At 42.3% G+C, this 20,340-nt stretch overlaps 1 protein-coding gene across 1 annotated transcript in view; it reads left to right on the forward strand.

Annotated features, from left to right (window-relative positions):
• Positions 1-20,340, forward strand: part of LOC6539817 (MOXD1 homolog 2) — a 111,270-nt gene that overhangs the window by 26,740 nt on the left and 64,190 nt on the right. The gene's annotated exons all lie outside the window — the stretch shown is intronic.

The following is a 20,340-nucleotide window of genomic DNA, read 5'->3' on the forward strand; positions in this document are numbered from 1 at the left end:
TAGATTTCATGAGGGAAATATTACCTGAATTTATATTTTTCTGTGTATAGCTCTTTCTTTTCAGTTTCTGCTGGTGCTGCAGTTGCCGCTGTGTATATGGCATATAACTACATTTAGCATTATATCGACATCTGTTCGGCAGAAAGTCATCAAAAGTACTAAAAAGCAAAACAAAGTTGCCCTCGTCCTGCCAGGCCAAGTGCAAAAGGAGCGAGGAAAAACTTTTGCCAACTTCAAGTTGGGAGCTGCTCTGAAGTGAACGTCCCGCGCCCTGTTATGTATTTTTATGCCATGCCCTGCATTGCATCGAAGTACAAAAGTCAAGAATTTACTAAATAATGATGTAGAATTTATTTGCAATTGCCAAATGTGAATAAACATCGAGGGATTTATGCAGACGCAGCATAAGAGATTCTAAGATTTTTCATTTGGGGGAGCGTTTTCGACAGAATTCGCTAATTAGGCGCTTTGCAGAAGTAGATTGATTCATTAGCCGACTAAATTGGATGAATAACACGGAATGATAATGTGGATTCGAGCTGCGCTGTTCCAGTAATTCATACGGTCATCGTAGATTTCGTTTAGTTTTTTGTCTACTGCGTACCTGCTTTATTTATACCAAACAAAGGTTTTCGGATTGTGTGGAAATTCATTCAGATGGATATTTCAATTTCGACTTCATTTTCCATGCTGCATTTTACCTGCTTCGTTCGCTGCCTAGTGGAAATTCGTTACATTTTGTGACTGTTGTAGTGCAGCGGGAAATTGTGTGGAAAAAGTTGTTGCATCTTCATCTCGTTGACATTTTCTTTGGCTCGCTCTCCTGCACTTTGAGCCAGTAATGAGACAGACAAAACCGACCAAATGCATTTTCCCCGCATGTTTCCCACCTCTCTTGGCGAATTGAAAGTTATTTATGCAACAAACAAAGCCAAATGCCTCATGGCGGAGATTGTTGATGGCTGATGTTGGCCTCCTTGTTGCTGCTGATGATGATTATGACAATATTTGCATTGCCGCTGCTTGTGCATACATATTTTTACAACCGGAAGTTGACTTTATGCATTTTGCCACTGTTTACACACTATTCAAAAATTATTGCGCAACGCTTTTTATGTACTGTACTCCGGTGCTCCATGGCGCTTTGTTTGCTTTTGGTTGTTGATTTAAGTTGCGGCCGGGCTTCTGCCTTTGACAAGTCTGTTCCATAAAAAACCCATGTTAATCGATTGTATAATACCTGCAAACACCACACAAACAAATAATAATATATTAAGATACATTTTTTTGACTCAAACTAATTTATTTGATATTATTTCTTTCGTTGCAGGTTCGTAAGCCACCAAATGATACTGCACTTAAATCGAGTGAGTTTTTCACTTAAAGAATATATTATTATGCGGACACACGATGTTGGGCGAGCTAATGCATCTCCACTTCTTCGATCGTCCTCTGAATTATGACAGTTTATCTGTGCCACCCTATCTCGGTATTTAGGCCATTTACTAATTCCATTTGCTACCACTTTGGCCGTAAAACCAACTGGCTTTTCATTAATATTCCATCAGTGGCCGATATGTAGATGGAAAGTTCTTATCGGGTCAGCTACATATGTATATAAATTCATGGACGTCGGTGACTCAGCCGAATGAAAGGAGCTAGCAATGCATTGGCTCGGAGGAGGGTGCAGATAAAGGTCGGTCTTAACTTGGCTAATGGTTGCTCTTTAACCATTTTATTGTAACATTTTCCTTATCGCAGGTTCCACAGAATTGTGCCCTCTTCACATACAGCACTGTGGCTCACAATTTAACCCTTGTGCTGCCTGCATCCATACTATGCCCCATTTGATGGTTACACGGTTGAAACCTGGTTCGAATCACTCGTCTATATTGTACGCCAATTTTTATGCAGGGTGCGTGGGGTTGGAAAATGGAAGAAACTAGCAAATGTTTGTTTTGCTTTTATTGTTTTGTTTGCTTTCCCTGGTTGGGCCCTTTTTTAATAGAATTTCGCTTAATTTGAGACCGAGGGGCGGGGAATAAAAACTTTTCCACTCTTTCCTTTTTTTCTAACTCTTTTAATTAAATGGTTATTGGCAAGAGGGTCTTTCTTTGGGGCGGGGGCAATGTCAATAGTCGGCAGAAGCGTAAAGCGTATTAATGATGAATATTTATGTGCGGCCAGAGCGGAAGTGGATAAAAAGCGGCATAAATTAGGCGAATGTGTGGTCAGGGGGCTGGTCGATTGATTCGAGCGGTTACCGACGGCGATAACTTATAGGAGTAAAGGCACTCCGGGGATAAATAGGGATAATTATGCGCCAGCGTGCAAGGGTTAGAAGTGTGTTCCCGTCCACTTGGTCTTATTTTCCTGGGAAGGCAGCTCGGCCTTCGATTGCTATATCGAACATTGTTCTTTGCATCGACTCTGACTTATGACGGCTAAAATTCCATGACACTTTTCCTTACTAACGATGTAACTGCTACACAAGCAAGCTCACACAGGGATCCCGTATCCAGAAATCCTTTGGATTTGGCTAGTGGCAAAACCTGCGTTAGTTCCGCTCGCCACACGTCGCACGTCAAGCAAATTGTCTCCCGCGACTCCCCCCAAACTCCCAAAGACTTACTTTCGCTAGGAAGCCACCGCTAGCACCGCAATAATCCTGCAGCTGAGTCGAAATGTCTCTGGCAATCTAAGGAAGAGGAAAAATGCCAGCGACAGCGGTGGGGAGATGGCGTGCCCCACCAGTCAGTTCAGCTGGTGGAGCAGCAGATGCTGCTGTCGCTCAACCACCCACTTCCACACCTCGTCCACCGCCCCACAATCTTCTTCCCCTCCAAGGCTTTGTCACATTCAAGATGCTGGGACTGCTGCGTGGAGAAGCAGAGGAGATGAAATTCAAGTAAATTGATTTTTTCTATGCTCTTGGCTTTGACTACTGGAACTGTCAGTTTGAAATCGCTTCGTCGACGTTCCATCCTATTCCATCCTATTCCAGCATCAGCACCACCCCACTACCCATTCACTGCCCCATACTGGGGGCTCTTGCAATTTTTGCTTTTGGCGCGTAATCGACTTCATGCTTTTGCTTTTAATGGTATTTTTCCTGTGGTTCAAACTAATATCCATAATGCATAAATATTGAAACCCTACGACCTAACCCAGCACCCTTCTGAACCTCCAATCATTGAGCTGCCTTGGCATTTTTTGCTTGATAAATATTCCTTTCCCTTCTGGTGATTCAACTCCAAGTCGCTGGTCGTCGTCGTCCTGGCCTTTCCCACACGTATATATAATTTTTTGCTGTACATATATATTTGATGCGTCGTTCTGCTTTTATCATCATCATCATCACTCGGTGAGTTTTCTCGTTTTTATAAAATTTATGCGCAAAAATCCCTACTCCGTCTGCAATTTATTGCATTTTTGTAAGTCGACCGATTTGAAAAATGCCACCGGCATCAAAAGCGACCAAAAAATAAAAACAACGGGGGGAAACAAATAACATTTTTGCTGATTTTAATGTTTTGTCAATGTCCCTACAGCCCTCGCTTTGACCCTCCGCCCTAAACGGGGCCCTGCCTTTGTTATTGCTGTTGATTTGTTAATAAACAATTTTTATGTCCTGCCCGGCCATCGGCATATAAAAAGCTCACACGAACGACAACTTTTATGCCTGTGGGGTAAGCTTACTTATTGATACCCTGTTAAGGGTATTTTAAGAGGCTTACTTTTGTTTTAAATCACGAGAAATTATTTAAGAAAATAAATAAATTGGTAGATCTCTGAAAATTAATTGTTGGAAAAATGCATGAGGTGGAAGGTTATTTTGTTTGTTTATACCAATGTTTACTAGAAGCTTACTATCTTTTAACAGATTAACACGACTTTTTTTTAGGGTGGCTTTTGTCCGCCCTAAGGTCATATATATAGTCTATGCCTTCTTGGGGCTCCCTGGTTTTTTCCACCATATAATATGGATAACTTGCGGCCCGAGCTTAGCTGACTGCGAGCACAACAGATGTTGCATTTTTCACTTTCCCCTTGGTAGTAGCTGAAGCTTGAGGAGCTGGAGCATGTGGCACCTTGAGATGGAGGAATCGAGGCTGACTTTGAGGCTGGGCCCGGGGCTTTCTTGTTCGGCTGCTGGCTCTTAACTGACGGCCATACATTTTTCCACGCTCCCTTGTCCCGATTCGGTTCGGTCTGAGGTTCGGTCTTAGACCATTTCTTATACAAGTCACAGTTCTATAATTTCTCGATTTATTTTCGCCAGCGACAGCTTGTGTTTTGTCCTTGTTTTCCAGCTCTGTCGCTCTTGCTGCCTTTCTCAGCTGCCAGGGACAATCCAAACATTATTCAAAGTCAAACTTCATTCGCGCTCACACTCACACATGCGTGTAGGCAAATTTTTAACCACATTATTTATTTACTGTTTGCTCAGTCTAGGCACTTTGCTCCCGCCAAACCCCCCATGTAAATATGTTGCACACTTCTGTGCACGCAGTTGTTATTTAGATTGTTTTTCTGCTGCGGTCGGTTGTGCTGCCTTATTTTAGTATTTGTATCAGCCACAATTTATCAGGGACCATAACAAAAGGCGCCGAGTTGGCTGCCAAAACCCGAAATCAAAAACCAAAAAGTGCACGCCAAACTGCTCCCCCTCGTCGTGCCCTGCTGCTGCTTCTGGATTTTTATTATAACGCGACACATTTTCTAACTCGACAAATAATAATTTCACCGTGGCATACAGCAAATATAAATTTCATGCTCTGAATATTGTTGAAATGAAAAACCATACAAAATTGCCAATCGTAGAGAAGTGATGGGGAATAGGATTTGCCATAAACAAAGAAAATTGAGAAATTAGGTCATAAACAGGTTTCAGTTCTTGATGGAATAGGCCATCCTAAAAGGCCATGGCTAATGTTAAGAAAAATAAAAACTTATTAAGGATCAAAAATTGGTTCCATTTAAAAATTTAAAGGATCGTTAAAGATACCAAATCATTTTTCTAATTTGTACAAACTTTTCTCTTAAATATATACATTTTAGAAAGAGCTTATATTAATAGTAGTCAAACGAGTTACTGGACTATACCCACGAACAACTTCTAAAGCTAGCTTATTGGCTACACAAGCTCCAATTGTTGTTTTAGCATATTTTATGATTGTTTATCATTTATACGCTTTTTTGAACCGATTTCCACTCACACAGATACTGCCAGCCAGACACTTACAGAATAAAAACAAAGAGGAAAAGTCTATAAATTAAATAAATTGTAAAATATGACTGCAAAGGGTTGCCGGGTCAGCATGAGGGGATCTCTGGGGCGAGGGGAGCGAGAAAGAAGTCTGCTTGGTATTTTATTAAATTAAATACTTCACTGCAATAAAGATTATCAGTTGGCAAAGGCAGGAATGATAGAGCAAATAGACAAATAGGCCAGGCGACGACTCACTGACTTCTCAAACAGAGATGGGGTGTCCTGGGTAATGTTTGAAGGGGCGATTGGGGCACTGGGTACAGCATCACTTACTCACATACTCCTACATGAGCGTTAACATTGTAAGCAGACCATATAAATGTAAATGAACTTTCCTGATGCCGTTTCCGCTTTCTCTAGTCTGCATAGCATTTCCTGTCACACACACACACACACACACACACACAAGCATTTACGCATACAGGCCCAGCTAGGCAACCATTTTTTGGTGATGCATGGTTTTCATGCCACCCACTCCTCACACAGCCTCGCCACTTTGCATGCGACTCTTATTCAGTTCCGTTTTTATTTGCTCAAACAATATTCGACATAGTAATTTTATGCTTCGACTGCGGAACACATAAAATTATCTTTTGAATAAATAAAGATAAGAGGAAAACACACACACACACTGGCAAGGGGGATGTGGATGTACATGCTGGTAGAAAGAGAGAACATTACGTACATTGACATAGACATAGAGTAAATGTTCACATTTTAATGTTTTATTCAAAAGGAAACATTCAGAGACGAAGATGCAAATTAAAATATCATTCAATGCTGGCAATTTAATATATTATTTTTGATAAATGAATACGGTACTGCCATCAGCAGAGAAATGCTTTCCCATTAACATATGCATAAGAGTGTGTGTACAAAGTACCTAGAACGTTCATTCGCTCAGTCGCAGGCGGTCTAAATCGTTAGAGCCTGGTTAGAGACACCTAGGCAGATAAATCTTGTGTCTTACGCTTGGCCAAATATATTTCTAGCTCTGTATAATTCTTTGTTACATCTCATATTTAAATTTCGGACTTGTATTGTTTTTGCCGAAATATTTTTGCACTTTTCGAGTTTTGCTTGCGGATTAGGGCATGCTGGAAAATGAAAAGTTTTTGTGGACCTGGCTAAATGGTTTTTCGGTCATTTTGTTTGTGCTTTCCAGTTTTGGTAGACACAATAGCACGCACATATTTAGGGTTATGATTTTGGACAATGTAAATCGGCTTAATGATTGAAAGTGGTTCTTGAGGTTATTTCCACACAAAGGCCCCTTATCGGTATAAAAATGTTAAGTGTTTTTTTCTAAAGGTTGTCATTCCGCTCTCCTTGTGGCTTAAGTTTAAAATTTATTTATTGAAAAGATTTGTCAAGCTTTCCTGTGCATTCGTCAAACGGTATCAATAAATCTTTTAGTCTCAGTAGGTTGAATCCCCTCCCACTTACATAGTCATATTAATTGAACTTTTATGCAACCCCTCTCAAAATATATTCGCCTGGTCACGAAAAATGTCGGATGTCATGGGAATCGGCTTTAGGCCTGTTTTCCCTAGCCCAGAAACACGACTATTTAGGTATGTATCATATGTACATATGTAGATGTATCAGTTGCCATTTTTGTATCACTTCGTGGTCGGACAGTCAATTCGTTTATTTTTCATTTTTCACCTTTTCCGTTTAAACTTTCACATGTCGCGTGTAGTTGTAGTTAGCCTCGCTTGTTGTTGTAAATTCCATGTAAATTAATTAAACTCGCTGGCCATGCCACAAAAATACAACAAATTGCCAGGAGCATCTGTGATGAGACCGACTCGCCTCGGTTTTGGTTTGAATGGAGAATGGATGGGGAGCAGATGGCAGATAGCGGAGAGCCTCCATAGCGTAAAAATTATATATTGCATGTCAAAGGGCAGACAATGTGCCCGCAAGGGGTCAGGGGGCGGGTTGTGGCATGAGGGTGCCACTTAATATTTTTTCATATGCCACAAATCGACCGCACGACTATCGGAGGCCGCAGCTGGACTTCGCCAAAGGACACGAAGGATACGCACAGGTGCGCGACAACAATTAACGAAAATTTATTCAATTTACGCACCGCCCCTTTGACGCACCGACCAGATATTTATGGAGTTATATCGAATTTTTTAATAATAAATGCACTTTTAATATTAAGCTTTCGCCGCTCTTTTACTGGCCCGCTATTAAGATAAATAAATTAATCTGCGCAGTTTGCAAATTGCTTCAATGAGCGACCAAGTTCTCATTTCAATTTTAATTTTAATTAACAATTACCATTCGGCATGGCCTCCATATAATAACCATTCCGAAATGGCCGCCATTTCTCTTTTTTTAGCATTACATTTTAAGCGAATTCCTTTAAATTATATTGTACAGTCAGTTAGGGTCAGACAGGCGTATCTGTTGCAAATGTTGCAAATTGAGGCTGGGCTGTATGACAATTTGCGGTCGTTCCAAACAAACCCCCAATATCCATGGCTAAAACGTTGGAAAGCTTCCATCCACTGGAATAAGCCCAAATTATCAGTCGGCTATAACTTATTGAAAATTATGATAATTGCTCAATTGCTTAATTGAATATGCATCAGGAAATACACCACTTGGGGGCGGGGTCTTGAGAAAGGGCTGAATAACTTCCATTCGCTCACCGCACACCTCATCCGCATTTCGGAAGCCACCACCAGATTGGCCATAACCAACTGACCAGGCCTAGACACGCCAAATGCTCATTCAATTTCCACCCTTCCTTCGCGTCGTACTCCGCTTTTATTATTGATTAAAAGTGTGCAAACGTTTTTGCAGCAATTTCGTTTTTAAAACCACTTTTCGATTTCGATTGGCGTCTGGAAAGGATTTTAAGTTTGTTTTTTGCATGGACATCACGTATTCAATCAATTGCAACGACTATGATTCGAGGCGCCTCGTACAGCGGGTGGTGCAGTGCTGAACTGCGCTTATTTCGGTTGACCCATTTTGCCAATTGGCCAAAAATGTCTGCAACGTTCCCGAATGCATCTTTTGAGGCCATTTCCCGGCTTCGTCAAAGCCGGCAGGGCAATGGCCAAAAATTAAAATACGAGAGGTTGCCAGGCCAGCACAGAACCGAATGAAGTAGCAGCTGGGTAGAAGGGTGGAATGGAGCAGGCCAAAAGCTGCAACTGATTGCAGATTGGTTTAGACAGGAATCCGCACGAGCACACACATGCACAAATGTTGGGGAAACCTCTCTGTTGTCCGCTCTGCCTCTTCGGGTGTTGACATTTATGTCCAATGCAGATTTTTCCATAGACGGCCAACGCCACACTTCCCAACCACTCGTCCTCTGGCCGATTTGGCCCCAGCCGGGGCAACAATAAAATTTGCCACTGTGACGGGACACAAACAGGACGTAGGATGCAGTGCGGTCAGGAGGGCAGGGAATCGGGCAGCATGAACTCCTTGTTAAACAGGCCAAAGTCCCAGTCACTCCTGGTTGGTGGTCGAACAATGTAAACGCTTCGTGCTGTTACAGGACTTGTTATAATTTCATACTCCCAGGATCAAGGGCAGCTCCGATAGCGGGTATATGCTTTGATTGATTTTTTTTTCTACAAATTATACGTACTGATAACATATCAGTTTATTTACGGTCAATGACGAAATAAAATTGGGCATGTAGACTATGTTTATTTTCTGAGAGTAGTTCGACAGCAAGAAGTCTAATGACTTTTATAAACTTTAAGTAATAACAATTCTTCCGCGCTTGTAATAAATTGCATTTAATCACTATTGCATTTAATAGTTTACAAAAAGATAAAGAGTACCGACTATCTGATACCCGTTACTCAGCTAGTGGAAGTGTGAAGGAGAAATTGCAACACTTACACTTCGGCGGTTTGTGGACGTTAGTGGGGGAGTGTCAAAAAGTTTTTTTGGCAAATCGATACAAATTGATAAGACTAAGGCGCCCACCAGAGTGGGTATTATAATTGATATATTTTCCGAAGACGATAAGATATTTGACTGCAAAAAACCCAGTTAAACTTCGTATTCCAATAACTTAAACGTCTTAAATGTCTGCCCCAGGTAAACCCGTTGTCGATCCCCTCGGCCCTCATAATTCATCCCACTTATGGTAAGCAAGTTGTTTAGGCTGCCGCCCACTGCATTCTTCCCCAAGGATGCCCATCGAACCCACTCCCTGTGCACATTAGTAAAAATCATAGCATACTGCGGGGCGCTGGGTTTTGAGCGCTGTGCAGGAAAATTTATTGAGCAAAGTTGCTGAGCTGATGTATTGCCTGGTAGGCAGGCATCCGACGAGATGGGCGGCTCGGTGTGGGGCGTGACATGCGGAAGCGGGCTGACAGTTGGCATACTTTATCATCGGCGGAGCAACGACGACGCTGGGGGGAAGCCGAAGTATGTAGCAAGTAGGATGCAGGATCAAACCACAAAATCCAAACTGATGCACAAAAATAAAAAGGAAAAAATAAAAAAAAAAACAGAGAAAGGAGCGAGCAACCAGCGACTACACACACAGTTGAGCTCCCTTTCCATATGTGTGCATTATTGGGGATTGCATGGTTGTGGCCAGTGGGTGGCAAAGGACTTTAAACGGAACTTGCCGCTTCGCTATGCGCTTGTATTGCTTTTGGAGCTATTGTGGCATTCCCCATTTGTCCCATGGTCGCCCCATCTCTCTTCCCCTCCTCTTTGTTCTGTTTAAAAAGTTTAATGCTCGTCACGAGAGAAATTTATTGCACTCCGGTGTTCAAAGCTTTTATCCTTTTTATACACCACGACTAGCCATATATGACAAGGGTATACGAGCACCATAAGCCATGCCTTACGTATCAGAAGAGTATTGCAAACAAATCGGATGGATTTAACACAATTAAGTGCAGGAGATCAACTGATCTGGTTAAATTACTCAAGCTTAACTATAGTACATGAGTTCTTTGTTTTTCTAACTAGACAATCGTACACACAGATCTAGATTACATTCGTGGTAGCATTATTGCTATAATTAAATTCTTGCCAAGCAAAAAACCCGTCAAGCCTAAAATGATAATGATGTTATAAAAACCGTGACTTAACCGTTAAAGTCACAAGATTATATGTACTACAAGACCTTTACATTACAAAATTACATTCTTTGTGGTATCCTTTAGTCCGTACCTTTTTATATACAGCAGTAGTCCTCGTTGTTATCATTTTATTTTATTTTTGGTGAAGTGCCGCCCCCTGTCCATCACTTACATTTCGGACTCGGACTGTGCCTGAAAAACGGATGTGATTTATTTGGTAATGCTAATGATGTTTTTGCTGCAGACGCCGCCTCCTGTCGCTCAGTTTAGTCTCTTCTCGGCCCACAGTTCCTTTAGCCAGTTTATTTGAGCAATTTTTATCGCATGTGAAGCAAAGGCAGCAACAACTAAAAGCAGCAGATGGAAAAAGTAAAACAAAAATGAAAAAGAGCGAAAACCTGCCGAAAGTTTTTCGACTGGCAACAACAAAAAAGCTTTGCGGAAAATGCTTACATTTCGTTTTCAATGTGAAAACGAAGCTCTGGGAAACTGTAAACATTTTGCCATTTATCTTGCGTGGCCAATAAATCGCTTTTGTATCCCCGTCCCTTGTATTTGCCGCTGGCAAGGTACTCGAAGTTAATTTTTTAAATGAGCCAAAGATTTCCTCCATATATTATATTATATTTATGTGGCCTCTCCTCGTCCGCCTGTGCTCACAAACCAGAGATATTCAATGTCTTGTCACTGCCTTTGACAGCCCCCATTCGATGGCATTCGAAAGCGATCCAAGGGCTTTGTGCTTTAATTGTCTAGCTTAGCGTTTTGGTTTATTACACAGACTTAGTCGACATTGAGCTTTATTAATTGTTTGCCCAGCACTTTTCCCTCTCGACCCCCATGTTTGTCATGACTCCATGTCACCAGCAGTCAAGCCAGCTGGAATAGCTGACCCACAAGGCTATGTTAGGGGACAAGATCAGAACAGGGGAGGGGTCAAAAAGTCCTGCCAAACGGTTTTGCAAACGTCGAGACCGCCATGGAGGTTAAACGCATATGATGACATTAGATCGGACAAATTATTACGAGCGGGGGAAATTCAATACGAAGCCCCTTAACCGTTGGGATAACAGAACAGGGCTAATGGAGATAAGTCAGTATAACAGCCAATTTTAGATAGGATTAAGGAGAACATTAATTTTTATTCTTAAAAAAAGCTTAGAAGCCCTAATGTCGACCCAGATTAGAGTTTAGCTCCCCTCCAATTATAGTTTCCAGCAGCGTTCAAGCACCTCCCCAATTTAATCCAATGCCACCATTGTTTTTATTATTTGCCAACCCTTTCAACAAGTGACTTGCTTTTCCATCATCAAGCTAAACTCACCCAGGGGACCAACTCCCATCTCCCAGATGTTGTCATATTGGTTAAGCCAACTGAGCTGTTATCCAACAAAAGCCACAGTTTTCAAGCTACATTTGCTCCATTCGAGCCCTCTTCTCCTGCTGAGCATGACATTGAAGAAAACGCTGAGGGGCCTTAGAGGGATGGATGAGTGGGTGGTTTGAAGGCTGCTTGATGGCGTCTCAGCTTGTGGCAGGGACAATTAAAACGGTAACCGAAGCTGTAATCGTACAGAATGTTTACACTCAAATGGCTGCTTTGTGCACATTCTCCCCTGGAATCCCCACCCTGGGAACCTCAAGCCATTTCAAAGGGAAATATCAGGCATTGTCATCCACTTGTGCGGCGTAGCTCTTCGAAAATTAATAATTTATTTGTTTTGTCATTCAACATTGTAAATAATGCAAGAGATTTTCAATAATCTTCTTTGTTAATATTGAAATTAATTTGTTTAAAGTTGTGCTACTTAATTAAACAAAGCGGGAGCAGGCACCACACGCATTTCCCGGCCCCAAAAATCCCCATACCCGATTGTTGGTTTACCGCAAGCTCATAAATAACAGCAGGAAGAAGCCAGAGCAGCCGGAGCAAATGGGATAGTGTCGTGCATTTTAAAGCCTTGAAGAGGATTTTGTCCTCTTCAGTTATGCAATAAATTTATCAGCGATACAGGTGGCTTTCTACTTCTCTCCACTTCCTCCCTTAGTGGTCTGCACTGATTTTGTCTCGCCACAAATGAAATATTTATGCCACTTGTCGTATTCCTCCGATGATTGTATTCGGATAATTAATACCCCGACACATTTAAATAATCATAAAAATATATGTTTCTGTTGAGGCCGAAGCAAATTTGTAATATCAAGAAAGTTGTAAGCGCTCGCCGTAACAAATTAAGTGAGAAACATCAAATTGTGTTCCACTTCTGCCCACACGTCGTCACACGCTCCTCCCCGTGGATTCTTCTCTGAAACGCATTTTCCTAGTATGTCCGAAACACATTTATCTATTCATCTAGCATACATATAGGCATCTCGTGGGGAACAAAAAATTAGAACGATTTAGCGACATGGGGAGAAAAAGAGCGGCGATAAAGCCGCTGTGCCGCCTGTCATCATTTATTTTGTCACTCTAAAAACAATACGAAAACTTATGGCTGCAAACAAGATGCGCGCTCGAAATGTAGATACAAATTAGATGGAATCTGAGATATACTTGGCCCCAATCGCATCGAACATTCAATGCCCTTTTGGTTGACGAAACACGAAATTCGGATTTAAATTTATTGGCTCTAGCCATGTTTTTCTTGTCTTTGAATACTAAACAGTTTATTTTTAAAACTTTAAGTTTTAAATTGTGGAATGTCAATTTCGATATGAAGTGTACAAATTGGTAGTAGTAGTTGTTTTTAATCTGAAAATTCAATTTATATTTATACTAAAATACCAAAAACTTAAAACTACAAAAGATCAAAGGAATATTGTTCAATTAACGAATCAATTTGAATACATCTTTTGAAATGTATTTCCATTCCTATAATCCCCTCAAAACTACCTACGATATTAAATATCAGAGTCTATATTTCATTTTTCTTCCCTCCCATTTTGATCTCTGAAAGAGCAATCACATCTTGGACACAAGGTTTCCTTTCCTTAATCCATTTCCTTGTGCCATAATTCCATTTTTCACGATGATAACACGGACCAGACAAAAGTCTCTTCACCCAAGCAAAGTGTGTTTCCAGGCATCTATTGTCGGAAGACGGTCCTTTATGCCAGTGGGTCCATTCTTTCATTCTTCTTGGCGAGCAGGGCGAGCCTTTCAGCCCGGTTAACAAAGTCATCAGGCTGGTCGGAGAGGCCCCTTTGGCAGGGTATCAAAGAGATGTGGCTGGATATCGGAGGTAACGAAAGCGCAGGCAACGCCTCCCCGCTGTCTCTTAATGATGTGTGCTGCTGCAGAGTCTTTCTTCTTTTTTCCGGTTTTTGCTTTAGTCATCATTGTCGTCTGCACCTACACACACGCACACACGCACACTCAAGTCATTAAGTGTTAATTTAATGGCCAGGAGATCTTTGTCACAGATAACAAAGTGCATGCAAGAGACTTCAGTTCTTTTCGGTATGGCCGAGTTGGGTTGGATTCTGTTCGGCTAGGGAGTTCTCTGTTTTTGAGGTCCTATCAGCCAGTTGGCATCTCTTACAAGTTTTGTGGAAAAAACATTTTCTGTGCGCAGCAGGTGATATATGTGTGTGTCTGCTTATGGAAACAACAAGCGGCCAATACGAATACCAAGACCAATACTGATGCCTCACAGCCCTCCTGGTCATATGATATTTGTGTTGTCGGTTTGTTAACGCTGACAGACAATTAAGTGTTTGCTTTATGTTTATTGGAATGGACTTTGGTGGGGACTTTGGAGCTACGAGCTTCGTTTCTCCTTAGCGAATTGATTGATGGCGCTGGCTTAAAGAGTTGTCTCAGGTTACCTGCCATCAAATATTTGCTACTTGGTGCAATAAGAGGTCCAAAACTAACAGCCTACAAGATGCGGATTCCGGAATCTGGATCTGCTCTGGCTAGATGACGTAACGGAACGGAAACTTTTTAATTAAAATTCGAAAAATTAATTAAATATTTTCTGTGACGTCGTTGAAAACAACAAGAAGAAGACCAAGTAAGGGAGTACGACGGCGTTGACGATGACGACTTTGAGATTAAATTTCCTACCTTCATACCTACCGAAAATGCAAAAGGCAGCCCCAGACACAGGGGTCCGCGGGGGGTTGTTGGGAAGGAGGGAAAATGGAGAGCGTTGAAAAGTTTCACTCTGCCAAAATAAAAAACAAGCAGAAAGCAAAAGAATTTCCCAGTCAGGAGGCAGCAAAAACGGCAACAATATCAAGTGCAAAATGAGAAAATTCACTTGCCTGGTTCAAAAAAACACAACTACGAGATGTTATGGGAGTAGCGGGGAGTAGTTGTAACGGGGTCCCGACTTATAGCAATAGACAGAAACAAAAGAAAGTTACCGGCCTGGGAATAGAAAAGAAACGTTCGGCTCGGAGTGCTGGAGAAAAGTGAACGGAGTTTCGCAATTGCAGAATGAGTAAGAGCTGAGAGAAGAGGCAAATTTTATGATGCGCAGCTGATAAGCCAAAAAGATGACACACAGCCAGCAGAAGTAGCTAGAGTAGTGGGGCCTGGAAAGGCGACTGGCAGCTTTCTCCAACTATTTGTGTATCCATTGCAAGTTAGCAACACAAATAGACCCTGAGTAATCCGAGTTGGATTCTGCAAACAGACGGACTGCGAGATTTGAGTTGAAATTTGCTCAGCATAATCCTGGATACAAAATCGCGACGCCAAAGGTCATTCACCTACCAGGATCGTCAAAATTATTCGTCCAGACCTTTCCAAGCCCATCCAATCAATCATCCATAGAATAGTAGATAGAAACGCTCTCATGACGTATTTAAATATGCCCTTTGATAAGATGGATATCCCCCGGCGCAGATACTTTTGGATTCAGATACTTCGATTTAAAGTTGGATTTTTTTACGACTTTTGTTTGCCTTTCGTTAGAGCCAACTCAAAAGATAACCAGAGCTTGTCAACTTGTGTCAGTGTGTGTGCTTTTATATATCCCTGCATTTAATCCAATTGCACCAAAGTATAACTTTTTATAACTATGCCGACAAGCCAATTATGCCAGAGTAAATAGCCATCTCCACCCAGCCACAGTTGAAAATTTTAAAAACTTAAACAACGCTGACATATTTCCCCAGATGCCTTCAAACTTCCATGCCAAAGTGGTGAAAAGACCGAGCTCGGGAGGAGCTATACAAAAATGTTATGTCAACGCAGCTCTGAGGCCGACAGCCCACTTTTCCCCTTTTCCCCGCTTTGATGGCAAGAAAACCTTTTTTCATTTCGTGTTTAATGAAAAATGTCAAATAAAAGTGCCCAAAACAGAGAACGTCAGCAAAGTGCAAAAAGCTTTGTGCAATAGTTTGCAGGTGAAACGAGGCAGGAGGTGCAGAATGCCAATAAAAAGCACACGGGCATGGCGGGAACTCAACTCTTTTCGGCACACTAATTACTATTTATTCGAAACGAAAATTGCTAACGAGCAAAGGATATTACCAGGGCCATAGTAATCAACAGGCAGCAGGGCGCTGAACATGGCCAAGCAGACATCCAATAGAAGGAATTATTATTTTTAACGATTATTTAAATTACGCTGGAGTTGGAGCTGGAGCTGGAGCTGAAGAAGCCAAGGCAGAAACTGCTGGAATGTCGGTGCAATTTACACAAGGCAGAGGCACTTTGTAGGTCCATAGCTGCCTTCACTAATAGTTTTCATCAGTAGACTGGCACACTCACAGTGGGCTAAGTCTCGGATCAGGCCTCCTCAAAGGCCTCTGTCCGAATAAACCCTAATTATGATAAGCTTCTCATTTTCGACCCACTGTACCAGTGGTGGTAGCAAGGCAAAAGAAGCCTGCAGCTTTTAGTGCAATTGGCTGCCAGCTTGTTTAATGATCATTAAATACGAAGACGACACACGATGGACACAGAAGCCTTGGGTCAGAGGCGCAGTTTTGATTCAAACCGCTCTTGACCAGGCCTTATTAAACGAGAACAGGTAGTTCCTCCTCATCCTCCTTCCTCCCCTCGCGAAATACTCCACTCAACTTAAGTCGAGCTCGGCACAGACTTGTTTTTTCTACCGCCTCTGTTGCCGGGGGCCAAGTGCTTTGGACTCACTCTAATTAGTCAATTTTTTTACTCAATTAAATCTGCAAGGCGGCGAGCGGAGGAAGTGGACCCGATGGGCAGAAGGGTAGATGGGCTGATGGGCTGATGTCGGCAGAAGAGCCACTCGAGTAAGCAAATGATGTGCAGTAATTAGTGGAGTCCCAGTGCATCTGTATAAACGTGCATACCCACATAATTCCAGTTTGACTTGTCTCAGAAAACCTGGCTCCGTTGACGATAAATAATAATTTTTTCCCCACCACAGCGCCGGCACTGGCAATTTTCGCTGGCAGGCTGCAAGGATGACAGGTGCAGTGACAACCACACATGTACATGCACGCAGATACACGTTCTCACAGATACAGACGCAGATGCACTCTCATGAATACCCAGATACTCGGCTGCAAGTACAACAACTTACATGTCATACAAGTTGCCTCGTACATTTATAATCAAGCTGCGGCAACCGCAGAACTCTGGAATCGACAACAACCACGAGAACGCACGGCATGGCTGCTGTTGTTATTGATGTTGCAGTTATTGTAGTTGTTGGTGCCACATGATGGAGCATCTTGGACGATGACGAAGGCCCAGTAGCATACCGTGTACATGCCGCTTGTATCTGCTAAATGAAAACATACATGGGGATTCCGGGCCATGAGCTAAGCAAAGAAATTGCCACAAAATGCACACTGGGATGCGATTAGAAGGTATCGAAATGCGCCAACAATTACAAATTACTAATGGTGGTGAGTGAGCATTCCAATTGGGGAGAGCTATTAAAATGTGAAAGCATTCTATTACTCCCGAAAGTGGAAGGTGAAAGGAACAGCAGTTCGCACAAATCACAGAAGCCATCGTTATTAATGATGTGTGAAATGAAGAGGGCAGGAATGTCCTGTGATTGCGCCAATGAGTTGGCTAAATATTGTAATTAGAATGGAATCAATTAAGAGAAAGGAATACCTCAGATTGACGGCAGCCATAAAAACAATTTGTACGGCATCGAATTTCCCAGTGGGTATGACCTTGATGGCTAAATAAATCATTTATTATTCCGTAAACATCGACAGCTTAGAACAATAGATCGGCTTACCTTTAATGAAATGGTTTGGTTGGATTGCTTATAATAGTTGAAGTTCACTTGCGCAATTTGTGTAAAGGGAACGAAAAGAGTTGGTTTTATTCAAAGCATTAGATAGCTAATTTTTCAACTCAGGGTTGTAGTCAATGTGAGGATGGTCTATTGCAACCACCTTAGGACGCCCTGAGACCTCTTCCATGTGGTCTTGCCCCACTGTGGCCATGGCAAAACATCCTCATCAATGTCGTTGTCCGTCTGCCGGAGAACAGAAGCAACCACAGACCAGATTTGGGGCCACAGCCTCCTCTGCTGTAGAACTACCCGCTCCCTTTACAAATCGTGCAATGATGAAACCCATTGGACAAAGTCTTTGACTTGTATTCATTTTTTCCAGCTTTTCTTTCGCTCTCTCTCCCATCCGTTTTTTCCGCTTCTGTTGGCTCTTTTTTCTGTGTCGGGAAGGCTTTTATATGCCTCATTCAGTTGCATATTTTTGCTCTCTCGTCAGATTGAAATAGAGGTGGGCTTGAGAATAGAGGGGACGACAGGGAGCCGGCTCTGTCCGTTTTGTCTGGGTTTTTGTGTAAAAGCGACTAATGTGTCTACGGAAGCCATTTCGTGCCTTTTAGAACCAGTTGCCGGAGCAATCTTCGAGTTTGTGTTTGTTTTGCTTTTGGCGTAGTTAATTCGCCAAGTAATAATATTATACGAGCGGCCGGGCGAAGTACTTGTGCTTATAAATGTCGTCTGGAGATGGTGGAATCTCCAGCCGGAAATGATCGATACTCGGACAAGGAGGAGCTCACGATGCCATCGCTGGCTCTGTCGAGGAGCACTTGTACTTATGAATGTCGTCTTGGTCTTGGGCAACATGCTGTGTAGCCTGGCAGAAGGAGGAACCTGCTGGACCTGCCTCCCTTCAGGCTAAATTGGCTTGAATTTTACGGCAGCAGCAGAGACGGCCAGAGCAACAATCATGATGATGAGGACGATTGGCCTTGCCCGGGCTCGGCCTGTATTTAAGAGACATCATTCATCTGACCGCCCCATCAACGACAGTCGAAGTCTGCAGACTGCAAACTCTGCCTGGCAATGACGACCACGATGATGATAATGATGAAGACAGCAATAATAATAACAAACAGCAAGAGCTACAGCAAAAACAGGGAACCCTGTTGCCCTGTGTTGTACACAGTACAAGTCCGCATAATTATAATCAACGTCATTTAACGTTGCCGGCCGTCACTCAGCGCCATCGAGAAGATGAAGCAAAAGAGCCCCATCAAGCTCATTGTTGTGTATCTTTCGGATACATATTTGATAACGGCGGAGGGCTCGTTGGGAAGGAAGTGAAACATAAAAGTCACCTATAAATATACCATAGAATTCTGCTAGAATATTGCGGCTTTATCTTTGAGATACATTTGTCGAGCAGGAACTTCCTAATATTACTTTTATTGGTCAACATTAGGAAGAGATTGTTATGGCGGGAATATCTTGCTAAGATATTCAATTTTCCCGATGGCATATCCCATAAGATAATCAAAACGGTATAACTATCTGGCAAGTGAGTGAGAGCATTTCATATTCGGAATGGGGGAAAAGCGTTCTCGTCCTTAAAATTATTCTCCGCTTGGGTCTTTACAATTCTGATTGTCGGCCTGGCGTTTGTTGACCTTTGTCAACTTTGAACACGCCACTAAGCACTTGGAATTAGCGCAAATACATTTTAGTATCCACGCAATACGCACTCACACAGCTGCGGAGGTGTCTATGAGTCGTGTCGAGCCAGCGGAAGTTGGCTATTTATAACAAATTACCAACCATTTGACATTTACCCAAAACGCCGACGTCAAATTAAAGATTTGTGTAAGAGAGTGTTTGCTGAACAAGGGCGACTGGGAGAGCACTTTTGGCATGTAATCAAATGTAACCGCACACCAAATATGCGCAGACAGCTGCGATGGCAACGGAAGAGGGTCTCAAGAGTAGGACAACTGGTGGTATACGGATGGACTAGACGACGGCAATGCGCTTGCGGTTCGCCTGACTAAGTCGCGGCGATTTAATACAATAAATCCCATCTCTCGCCCTAGTCTGGCCTCGCCCCACATGGCTTCATAACTAACTGAGGGATAGAGGAATAGACGGCCGGACAGAATTACGGACAAACGGACAGCTATTCGACTCGGGTTCAGTTCTGGGCGACCTTCTTCATTAAAATTATGACAAGCTGTAATTATCTTCGATTTGCTTTGACCCAGCCATCACGCACTAATTGCGTGCGAGGTGGAGGGAGAGGGGAAAGGCGGAATTAGTCATTCTAATACACAGAAGATGGGGGCATTTGACTCACTTGGTGCGGTTAAGTAAAGAAGGTAAATATTTTGATGCGATTGAAAACTGACTTTCACAGTAGCTTTCATTCATTTAACGTTTTAAATAAGTTTGGGATATTATATTATATTTGCCATTTTCCTGTTAATGGGATTCCAGTTCTTACATCTCAGTCTTCAGTAGTTATCCCCTTGCCAAATTTAATTTTTCCGCTTACTGGAGTACTTTGAGCAATTTTAACTTCCGACGTACATTGCTGTGAAAACTGCGTGACCAAGCTAATTAACGCTTCAAGGAAAATGTTGACGAACTCCCGACAACAGCAGAAACAACAATGGCGGCAAAAATTAACCGTCAACTTTGTTGTGATGTGTGGATAGATGGATGGATGTATGAATGTCTGCGCGGCTTGAGTAGACGAGTATCTGAGTAGATGGGCATGTGTATCCCATAGATACCG

The sequence above is a fragment of the Drosophila yakuba genome, chromosome 3L (assembly GCF_016746365.2).
Source record: "Drosophila yakuba strain Tai18E2 chromosome 3L, Prin_Dyak_Tai18E2_2.1, whole genome shotgun sequence".
In the NCBI taxonomy this organism is placed as follows: domain Eukaryota; kingdom Metazoa; phylum Arthropoda; class Insecta; order Diptera; family Drosophilidae; genus Drosophila; species Drosophila yakuba.